General features: G+C 35.2%; 1 long non-coding RNA gene across 1 annotated transcript; it reads left to right on the top strand.

Annotated features, from left to right (window-relative positions):
• The first annotated feature begins 54 nt into the window (after positions 1-54).
• On the top strand, positions 55-11,698 carry LOC130844204 (uncharacterized). Its single transcript, XR_009051210.1, has 4 exons — positions 55-192; positions 996-1,056; positions 11,041-11,139; positions 11,629-11,698. It is a non-coding gene; the product is annotated as an uncharacterized LOC130844204 (long non-coding RNA).
• Positions 11,699-12,214: the final 516 nt, after the last annotated feature.

Here is a 12,214-nt window from a genome sequence, read left to right as displayed (position 1 = left end):
CGCCTCAGCGCCTGCAGTGGTGTTGCCCTTTTCCGCCCTGGGGGACCAGGGCCCGGCTCCGTGAGGCCGAACCTCACACTCTGCCAGACCTGCGCTGAGCTCCCTCCTGAGACTGGCCGGGACCGCGAAAGTGGGACGCGGTTTTCGAAATATACTGTCAAGGTGTAGTTGCAGTGAGCTGTGAAAAATGAGGTGCCTACAGAACACTTCCCCATTTACCAATTCCCAAAATACTCCATTCGTGAGAAGTTGGTCCTATTACTTTTTTTTATGGCTATGTCAAGAGAAGTATTTCGTGTGCTGCATAGTAATGAAAGATGTTAAAAAAAATTATATCTTGGTAATTTGGTTTGCTTTAAAACTACACACTCATGTAGAGTTGGGACAGCTTTGTACACTTTTCCAGTTTGAAATTAAGCGTAATATATAGATGGATTATTAAACCATTTTTCCTTGTCCCACGTCAAAGAAAATCCAAACAGAAGGAATGCATGTTGACGGTTGTGAGATTTAGAAACACAGTGACCGGATATTGAGCAATGGATGTATTGAATGCTATGAATTTAGCAAGTGAGAGATAAAAGAACCTTGCCCTAGAGGACGTTATGTATCAAATTAAACGTGGGTAGTACAGGAAATGCAATATGACTAATAAATGACTAATAAATTATAGGAATTTCAGAAGAGCTCACAGTGGTCAATGAAGGCTTATTGGCTGGACTTGAGTAAAGCCGTGAAGAATGATTATGGTTTAGGGCAGTGTTATTCAAAGGGATTGTGTGGGTCCCATTGGTGGAGGTACCATTTGTATGCAAGGAAATCTGTTTAGTCACAACTACACTTTTTAAAAAATGAAATGGTCTGGTATGGAAATATCAGTTTATGGTACTTGGTAAAGTTAAGTATTGCTTTATGGAGTTTTAAATTATGTATGTATGCATGTATTGTCATGTTTATAAAATGTATTTCTCATTGTGTGTTTCTCTTTTAAAAAGTTTGAAAGCCACTACTTTAGGGGGAAAGAAGAGTAGCCATAGCAAAGTCACCAAGCCAATAGTAAGTAATTCACACCTTTTTTAAAACTAATTGAGTTCAATGCACAGATTAAAAACCAAATGATTCTATTTATTAATCAGAGTGAGTATTGGGTTACTATTGCTATGTGATAAATTATTCCAAAATATGGTGGCTTAAAACAACCATTTTATTATGTTCATGAATTTTGTGTTCAGTAGAACATGGAGGGACAGCTTTTTTCTGATAATTCAGCTTTGAAGACTGTGAATGCTAGCAGAGCTCTGGTGCATAGCCTCCCCATGTGGCCTGGGCTTCCCCACAGTATGACAGACTTCTTAGCTTAGGCCCAGTGCTCCAAAGTCATGTTGCAATGAACAAGGCAGAAGCTACATGTTCTTTTCTAACCTAGTCCCCAAAAGTAACACAGCATTACTTCTCTCACATTCTTTTGATTATAAATGAGTTTCAAGGCATGTCCAGATTTTAGGAGCGGGGACATAGATGCCACTTCTGAAAAGATTGCCAAGGAATTTGTGGCTGTTTTTTAAAAAACCAACACAGTGAATTTATTGCTGTCACAGAAAACCCCAAAGTTTCAGTGATTTCATACAATAAACTTTTATATCTCACAAGAAATCCATTGTGGATATTACTAGTCAGATGAAATGTTAAACTCAAGAATGTAGGTTTCTTTTTGTTTTTATTGGTTCTGCTGTCCCCTGCAACTTGGAGTCCACAGCTCACCTGACAAGAAGGAAAGCACGGTGAATCACACAGGTTTAGAGGTCGTCCCTAAAAATGACATGTCACTTTGCTCACATTTCATTGGCCAGCATTTAATCCAAGTTCCCCTCTTTAACTGCAAGGGAGCCTAAGAAATGTAGAAAAACATACAGATATTGGTGAGCAGTAAACAGTTTGCCACATTCTGACTGTTTAACCAAAATCCTGTGGTCCCCAACCCCTCCACTCTATCTCCGTTCTTTTCTTAAAAGTAAAATTCTTTCAGGTATTTTCAATACTTCTTCTGTTACTTACTCTGTATGTCAAAATATATTGCAGTTTCTTGATTTCACTTTCTGACATTATGCGTTGACTTTCTCCTTTAGACGTCAATGATAAAACTCTTTTATAACACCACTCCAAAGTGTGTGAACATTCCTTCTCTCCCTACCCCCACACACTCTTCTTATCCCCTCATCTCTCAATACTATAATATCACAGTTTTTGTTTAAATTAACATTGGTAAATATTATTCAACCCTGAGCCACATGTGACCACATTAACTTTTAATACAACCTTTTACCTTCCTTAGTCTTAATAATTGTCGTATTTTATGTACTTCTTAATAATCTGTCCTCAGAAACTCTGCCAAAGTGATAAAACATTACAAACACATCAGTTAATCTAACAGATTATTTTTTCCTTCCAGATATTTCCTCTAAAGCATTTCAACTTCCAGTTCATTCAGTATTAGTTGCTTTTTTTAAAATATTTATTTATTTATTTATTTATTTATTTATTTTTGGCTGCATCAGGTCTTAGTTGCGGCACGCAGGATCTTTCATTGTAGCACATGGGCTTCTCTCTAGTTGTAGCACATGGGCTCCAGAGTGCATGGGCTCAGTAGTTGTGGCGCATGGGCTCCAGAGTGCCCACGCTCATAGTTGCAGCCTGTGGGATCTTAGTTGGAACTGGCGTCCCCTGCATTGCAAGACGGATTCTTAAGCACAGGACCACCAGGCAAGTCCCCAATTTTAGTTGTTTTTACCAATCTGATACTGCTGTCATGTGTTGGATCCCTTGGTTCCTTTTTCTTTATATAATTCTTTGTTTTTCTGAAACATATTCTCTAGTAGCTTCCTGAGAAAAGATAAATGAGAGTGTTGTAGACAGCATAATAACTGCTCCACCCCCACCAAAGATGTCCACACCCTAATCTCCAGATCCTATGAAGGTGTTTTCTTATATGGCAGAAGGAACCTTGCATATGTGATTATGTTAAGGATCCTGCAGTGAGGAAATTACTGGGTTATTTAGGTGGGACCAGCATAATCACAAGCATCCCTATAAGAGGGAGACAAGAGGTCAGAAAGGGTAGAAGATGCTACACTACTGGCTTTGAGATTGGAAGAAGGCGCTAAGGAGCATAGCAATGTAGGGGACTTCTACAAACTGAAAAAGGCAAGGAAACAGATTCTCCCCTACAGCCTCAATAAGGAGCACTATAGCTCTGCAGGCCCATTTCAGGCTGCTGACCTCCAAAGCTGTGAAATAAGTAAACCTGTGTTGATTTAAGCAACTAAGTTTGTGGTAATTTGTTACAGCAGCAATATGAAGCCAATATAGGGAGAAATGGTGATTTTTTTTTTTTCCTTTTACTGGCTTGCAGATCTGAAACATGCCCCATACTTAACTGATGGGCTGTCTATATTTAAAATCTAGGTTGAAAGTCATTTTCTGGAAATAAACATTCAAATTCTTATCTTTTTCCCTCTGATTCTTTTCTTTAACATTTTTTATTCTAGTTTCCAGAAGATTTCTTCAGCTTTTTTCCCCCTACAAACTTTTTGTTGAATAACTAATTTATAGCATTATATTTGTACCTTAATTTTTTTCTCTATTACCTCATAAAATGCTATTTTGGTTTCAGGGATGCATTATCATATCTCTCTAAGAATCTTAAAGATGTTTTAAAAGTTTCCTTTTGTTCCCTGTATCCTCTCAGATTTTATTTTCAGTTATGTGTTTGGATTTTTATTTTTTATTTTTTTCTTTTTTGAAATTTTACAGCTATTCCTTAAATTTCTAGTAAGCCTTGTATTTCTGTTCGTATCAAAGAATAAAGATTAAAACAGTGATATAAAGCTCAGTGTGTCTTCATAAGAGGATCATATTTTTTTTATTGGGAAGTTCTCAAACATCTGTAGAATAAAAGGCACTAATGAAGATAAGAGCAGAAATCAATGAAATTGAAAACAAATGTGCACTAGAGGAAAGCAACAAGGCCAAAATTAGTTCTTTGAAAAGATTAATAAAATTGAAAAGCCTTAGACTGACCTAGTAAAAAGAGAAAATTCAAAATACAAATATCAGGAATGAAAGTGGAAACATCCTACAGATAGTAAAAATTATAAGAGGACGTTAAGAACAAATACTTATTGCAAAGTATTTCACATTTTTTGTTTTCCTTGAAAAACACAATTTACCCAAACTGATAGAGGAAATAGATAATCTGAATGATTCTATATCAATTCTGAGAAATTGCATCTATGTTAGTCTGCTCTAGCTGCTGTAATAGGATACCACAGACTTGGTGACTTAAACAACAGAAACTTATTTTCTCACAGTTGTGGAGGCCTGAAGTCCAAGACCAAGGTGCTGTTAGTGTTGATTTCTGGTGAGACCTCTCTTTCTGACTTGTAGATGGCTGCCTTCTCACTGTGTCCTCACATGGCCTTTGTGCATGCACAGAGAGAAAGATCCCTCTATGTCTCCTCCTCTTCTTATGTCAACACTCATTGGACTAGTGCCCTACCCTCACCTCATTTAAACTTAATTTCCTCCCCAAAGGCCCCATCTCCAAATACAGTCACATTGGGGGTTCAACATAGGACCTAGGAAAAAAATAGAGTGTCTGAAATGAAGACTTCACTAGATGCACTTAACAGCATTAATTATCCAAACTGAAGCACAGAGAAAAAAATGTTGGGAAAAAAAAAAAAAAACAACAAGGGACTTCCTGGTGGTCCAGTGTTTAAGAATCTGCCCTTCAAATGCAGGGGGTGCAGGTTCGATCCCTGGTCAGGGAATTAGGATCTTGCATGCCTCACTGCATGGCCAAAGGAAAAAAACCCAACAGTCTCAGTGACCTTAGGACCATCTCAGGCTATCTAACGTACATGCAATTGGAGTCCCAGAAGGAAAGACGGGCAGAAGAAAAAAACATTTGAATAAATAATGATGGATAATTATCCAAATTGATGAAAACTATAAATGAACAGATTCAGAAATTCAGCAAACTCAAACAGAATTAAGAAAGGAAGGAGCAGGAGGAGACGAGGAGGAGGGAAGGAGGAAGAAAGCACCCCTATTGACTGCTGAAAACCAGTGATAAAGAGAATATTTTAAAAGCAGCCAGAGGAAAAGGACACATTACATATAGGAGAACAAATATAAAATGATTAGAACATGTTCCTTTCTCCTTTATTTTCTGCAAGATTATATGTAAGATTGGTGTGATTTCTTCCTTAAATCATTGATAGAATTTACTTACGAAGCCATGTGAGTCTGGAGTTTTCTTTGTGAGATTTTTCATTACAAATTCAATTTCTTTAGTCGTGACAAGGTATTTACCTTTGATAGCCACCTTAGAGAAATTAAAATGTATCCACAGATTTGTATGCAATTTTCATAGCAGCTTTTTTTCCATAATAGCTCAAATCTTTAAACAAGGCAACACACACACAGTGGAATACTACTCAGCAATAATATGCAATGATCTTGGGTATTTCTCAGTAATCTTAGGTTGAGCAAAAGAAGCCAGATACAAAAGAGTACATAATGTTATGATTCCATTCTTAACAAAATTCTAGACCAGGCAAAGCTAATCTATAGCTAACTGGTCTATAGTTACAGAAAGCAGATCAGCGTTGCCTAAGACCAGTGGTGGGATATTTTTGCATGGAGTTGCAGGGATCGACAATAAAGTAGCACAAGGAAACATCTTGGGAGTGATCTAAATATTACATTTAAACTGTAATGGAGGTTACATGGATGTATGCATTTTTCAAAACTCTTTGAACTGTCACTTAAAATGATATTTTTTTTACATAGTAATTATGTAGTAAGTAAATTATACCTCAGGATAGCTGATTTAAATAGAAAAATCATTTATATTTCTATTTACTAGCAAGAAACAATAGAAAAGGATGTGTTAAAACTACATTTGCAGTTTAAACATTTCAAACATACCATATGATAGGAACAAAAATCATCAAGTAACCTGGGATAAATCTAATGAAAGATTGTCCAAGATCTCTATACAGAAAACTAACAAACAGGACCAAAGGAAATTTTAAAAGATCTAAATTAATGGAGAAATATACTATTTGCATGGATTCAAAGATATAACATTGTAAAGATGTTAGTTACTCAAATTGATCAATATATGTCATCTAATCTTAATCAAAGTTCCAGTAGGTTTTTGCAGAATTGGACAATCTGATTCCTCAAACTTAAGGGAAATGTAAGAGGATAAAAATAGTGATGAGCAACTCAAAGAGGAAAATAAAGCTGGAGCATGTAAACTATAACATATTAAGATTTATAATAAAGGTATTGAAACTGTATAGTATTGTCAGAAGGACAGAAAATTACACCAAAGGAACAGAACTGAGTGTCCAGAAGCAGACCTACATCCTGACACCTATAGTTACTTAAATTTATGGCTAGGTGATACTGAAATGTAGCAGGAGACACAATCTTTTAAAGTAATTGGTTCTGGGTCAACTGGAAATCCATGTGGAAGGAAAAAAAACAACAACCTTGATTTATTACCTCACCTAAAACACAAAAATCAATTCAAGGTAGATCATAGACTTAAATGTGAAAGTAAAGTATGACATTTAGAAGGTAAAATAGAAGACCATCCTTTTACTTTGGGGTAGGTAAAAATTTCTTAAGTAAGATAAAAATGCATAAATAATTGACTTATTAAAATTAAAGCATCATAATAAAAATCATTAAAATAGTGCAAACTGTTTTGTCTTATCTGACAAAAGATCTACATCGTAACAATAAAAAATTAATAAAAATACCAACAAATCAATATCACTGACATCAATTAAAAATACCAACTCCCAAATAAAAACTGAGCAAAAGACTTGAACATTTGCTTCACAAAAGAAGATATCCAAATTGCCAACAAGCATGTAAAAAGTTGATCAGCATCATTTTTCATCAAGGAAATGCAAATTAAAATCACAAAATACTACTACAAGCCCACCAGAATTGCTACATTTAAAAGTATTGACAATACTAAATATACAATAGTACTAAAGAATACTACATTCTTTATTAAGAATGTGGCATAATTTGAACTTTCATACATTTCTATTCAGAGTGAAAATAGGTATAGCCACATTGGAAAACTACTTGACAATATCTACTGAAGCTGACCTAGCAATCCCACACCCAGGTCTATATCAAGTATACCAAAAGACATTAAAAAAGAATTCATATTATCTTGATTTAATAATATACAACATAAATTACACAAACAGAAAATGACTCAAATGTCCATAAAAAGTAGAATGGATAAATAAACTTTGGTATATTTGTACAATAGAATATTACACAACAAAAAATTAACTACTGCTATATGAAACTACTACTATATGGATGAATCTTACAGACATAATGTCAAACGAAGGAAGGGAGAAAGTGTACATATTGATTATTCCTTTCAAATGAAGTTCAAAAATAGACAAAAATTATCTAGAGAGGTAGAAATAGAACACTTTATATTTGGGAAGCAAATGACTGGAAAGGAGCAAGAAGTTACTCTGGGTTACTGGTAATGTTCTATATCTTGATTTGTACATTGATTATATGGGTGTATAGATCTGTAAAAAAAAAAAGAATTATCAATCCATACACTTAAGAGCTGTGCAATTTACTGTATGTGTGTTTTACCTTAACAAAAAGATTAAGAAACACAAATAAGTTGCACATATGACTTGGAAAAAACAAGCCATAAATATAACTATTATATTAATATTGGAGCTGTAAAGGAAGGCATAATTAAAGATATTTTTTAGAGGAATCATGGTGATAAAATGCATATAGGAGATAATGAAGGAGAAAGAAGAGTCTAAGATAATTCAGACTTCAAACCTGGATGATTGTGAAACCTCTGTAATTAAAAATAAGAACAAGATTTATTGAGAAAGGACTTGTGTTTCAAGCAATGATCATGAATTGTGTTTTGAAAATACTAGGTTTGAAGTTAAAATACCTAAATGTAAAATATTTATGCTCGTCTTCTATGAATCTTTAGAATAATGTGTCTTAAGTCATTATTAAGAATAAAAATCAATTTTAAACAATAAATTACATAGAATTTAAAAATTCAGACATTAAAGATTACCATAGGGACTTCCCTGATGGCTCAATGGTTAAGACTCCTCCTGCCAATGCAGGGGACACGGGTTCGATCCCTGCTCCAGGAAGATCCCATATGCCGCAGAGCATCTAAGCCCATGCACCACAACTACTGAGTCTGCTCTCTATAGCCTGAGAGCCATAACTACTGAGCCCATGTGCTGCAACTACTGAAGCCCACGAACCTAGAGCCTGTGCTCCACAACAAGAGAAGCCACCGCAATGAGAAGCCCATGCACCACAGCAAAGAGTAGCGCCCACTCACCACAACTAGAGAAAGCCCATGCGCAGTAATGAAGACCCGATGTAGAGCACCCCCCCAAAAAAAAGATTACCGCAAATCTCATAGCTTTGAATCCCACTCCACACTGATGATATATTGAAAACAATATAAAATTATTATAACTGATTTTGGAATTCCCAGGGTAAACCACATGTGAGTATGACATATCATTTTTATACCTGACTGGACTCAAGTTGCTAGTAATTTGTAAAGGTTTTTGTATCTATGTTCTTGAGGGACACTGGTCTATAATTTTCTTTTTTTTGTAATCTTCTTGTCACATTCTATTATCAAAATTATACTGGCCTTATAAAATGATTTAGGAAGTACTCCCTCCTCCTCTGTTTTTGAAAGTTACTATATCATCTTCTTTCAGTTTTGGTGATTGTTGTTTTTAAGGATTTATCCATTTCATTTAGGTTGTCAAATTCATTGACATAAGTTTTAAATCATATGCCCTTTAGTCATTTAATGTGTGTAGGTTCCCTAATGACATCCCCTTCATCATTTTCAGTATTGGTCATTTATATTTTTCTCTCGTATTTTTAAATTCAGTCTAGTAAGGTATCATTTTTTTCTCTTTTAAAAGACCAACTTTCAGTTTGTTGAGTTCTTCTCTACTGTTTTCATATTTTTATTTCATCAACTTCTGCTCATACCTTTTTTATTCCTTTTTCTACTTATTTTTAATTCTTTTCAGTTTTTTTAGCTTCCTAAGGACTGTGTTTTCTTCTAAGCATAGCTTTTGGTGCGTCTCACAAATTTTGATACATTGTGTGTTTTCATTAGCTTTCATTATCATTCAGTTGGAAAATTTTATAATTTTTCTTATTTCCTCTCTGAGCTAGAAATGGATTATTTAACATTTAAGGATTTTCTAGATGTCTTTTTGTTACATTTTCTATTGTGGTCAGAGAACATACTCTGAATGATTTAAATTATTTGAACTTTTTGAGACTTATCTTACGGTACAGCATAGGTCCGTCTTGGTGAAGGTTCCATGTTCCATTACTTTAAAAGATTGTGTCTTCTACAGGTGTAGGGTATAGTTGTTCTATAAATGTCAGTTAGGTTAAGTTGCTTGATAATATTGTTCAAATCTTTTATCTCCTAACTGACTTGTGTGTGTAACTTGATTCATCAGTTACTCAAAGAGATATGTTAAAATCTCCAGCTATCACTGTGGTTTTGCCTATTGTATGATTGGACCCCTCAAAATGGCTGTTCTCTTGCTCTTTTTATATCCCCTGCTTGGCCAGTACCTTCCCCAGCCAGGTATTCTTCTAATCCACCAAAACAGCTCCACTTGCTAGTTTATCAAAGGGAAACATCTGCCCTCATTAACAGGAGAGGCTGTGAAGGACCCACCTCTGCTGGTTTCCCTGGCAACTGAAGAGCCAACCTGATGTTAATTGCCCCTATAAATGGTAGCCTCCTTCTCCCTGGAATAGCTAAGATTACTGCTGTGTCTTGACCGCCACTAACTGTGAGGTGTTGCTCCAGGACTTTGGACTTGTAAGATTTTCTATCCAATAAACTGTCACTGTTTCCAGGTTCTTTCTTCACTCTTGCAACTGAGCAATTGCAAGGCTTGCAGGCCTGCGAGGTGCAGCCCAACACCTACATTTCGCTTTAATTTTATCAACTTCTGCTACATTTTGAAGCTCTTTTATTAGATGCAAATGCATTTGGCATTGGAATGACTTCTTAATGAATTGACCTTTTATCAATGTGAAGTAATTTATTAATTTATTTATGTCTGGTAATACTCCTTGTCTTAAAGTCTATTTTGTCTGATATCAACATAGACACGCTAGTTTTCTTATGTTTAATGTTGCATGGTTCTAGAATTCCCATTTGTTTCTTTTTTAGAATTTCTGTTTCTCTTGAAATACTCCATGTCTTCATGCACTATAATCCAACTCACATTGTAAAATCTTTAATGTATTTATAATAGTTGTTGTCCTTGTAATTATTCCTTAATGCTAATTACAATAACTGGAGTCTCAGTGAATTGGTTTGTACTGATTATATTTTCTTTTGATTATAGATCCCATTTTCCTTCTTTTTATGTCTTGAAATTGTTGTATAGTGTATTAGGCATTATGTGGATAAAACTGTGGAGGCTGAAGTTTAGTTTTAGCTTTGAGAGCACAAGCCTTTTTCTCTCCTTAGCACTTCAAGTAAGATTCTGATTTTATTTATTTATTTTTTAAATCCTCCTAAATTTGAATTGGGCTTTAGGGTTGACTGCAGCTTTAATTAGATTGAGCTCACCTGTGACTAACCTAACCTCCAAGCTCCCTCTTCATAGCCACCTCTTAGATCTTGTCAATGTTGAGTTGGGACACGTGTGGAATGAAGTTTTAGATGTTTTTGGTTCGCCTTTGGACCCAACTCTGTCTGGGCCCCTGGAACCCAAGTACTGTAAGAATGTGTTGGCTTATATAAGTTCTGTATCTTTCCACCCCCTCCTCTACTGCTGCTTTTTTGACAAAATTCATAAGTAAGTTGTAGGGGCCAGGGAAAGGATTGTTTGGTTGAGTCATTTATTTTTTCATTTGGGTATCTTTCAGAATTCCAGAGGCCCAGCTGATTTCCCTACATCTTTTCAAAGTTACTGCCCCATGGCAGGCCAACTCTTCCCTCAATGGATGCACAGGGCTCACTGTCAGGTAAGGAAGCTGCTACAACTTTATGCTCACTTATAAAGGAGACGTTTCTCTCTGTATTTCAGGTCATCAAGGCTTCCTGTGAGGGCGGCTTCATGGGCCTGCAAGTTGTGAAGTTGCACAGGATCTACTGATTAGAAGGACCCTTCATTAGGTTTACTAGTCTGATGTTACCATCTTAAAATTCTTATTTTTTGAACAAAGGACTTTGAATTGTCACAAATTATGTAGTCCTGCTTATGGCATCCACCACTTTTCCCTAACCCCATAAGAAAGATTTTTTTTTTTTTTGGTCCGAGATTTTCTTGTTTTTACCATGGAAGCATCAGTGTTTTGCCTCCTTCTACATCCTACCGAGGTCATAAGTCTGTTTAATTTATGCCTCACCTTTTAACTTTCCCCCTAGAGAACTCTGGAATTTTATATTGAAATTAGCTGAAACTTTCCTATGCAAGTTTCACTTACTTAATTCATTTTTCTAATTCCCTTTAGTTGAAATGTGTGTATTTTTAGAGCTTTGTACTATGAGTGATTTGACAGCCATTACAAGGGGGAAAAAAAAGGTAACATTTATATTGTTTTAATTAGTCTCCTTTGTATTCTGTGCATTTCAAAATATACTAATAGCTTCCTTCTAGTGAAATTGCTATACTCACTATCCCTGAAGATATATCATATATCAATACATCATGAACATTTTTTATCGCTAAGCATTCTGCACACACCATCTCTTGCTTCTTACTCTCCTCAATTTGACTAGGCCTAGAGCCCCATGTTTTCCATAAAATTTCTTGACAGTTCTATACATCTTTGGTTCTATACACTTATTTTTTATAATGACTGTCATATATGCCCTTTATTTCATTATTGTATTATGTTATATATTTACATATATTCATCGCATATTTTAAACAGTATTAAGACAATGAAATATTCTATTCAACCTCTAATGTGTAGTTATTTTTACAAAACATGGCCTTGTGATTTTGTAATCTTGACCATTTTATCTTTTGATGTGAAATATGTTCTAGTAAATTGAAGTGTAATACAATCTTGTCAGACATATCATCAGAACATT

Source organism: Hippopotamus amphibius, chromosome 2, assembly GCF_030028045.1.
Source record: "Hippopotamus amphibius kiboko isolate mHipAmp2 chromosome 2, mHipAmp2.hap2, whole genome shotgun sequence".
In the NCBI taxonomy this organism is placed as follows: Eukaryota; Metazoa; Chordata; class Mammalia; order Artiodactyla; family Hippopotamidae; genus Hippopotamus; species Hippopotamus amphibius.
This window is presented reverse-complemented; position numbering and strand designations above follow the sequence as displayed.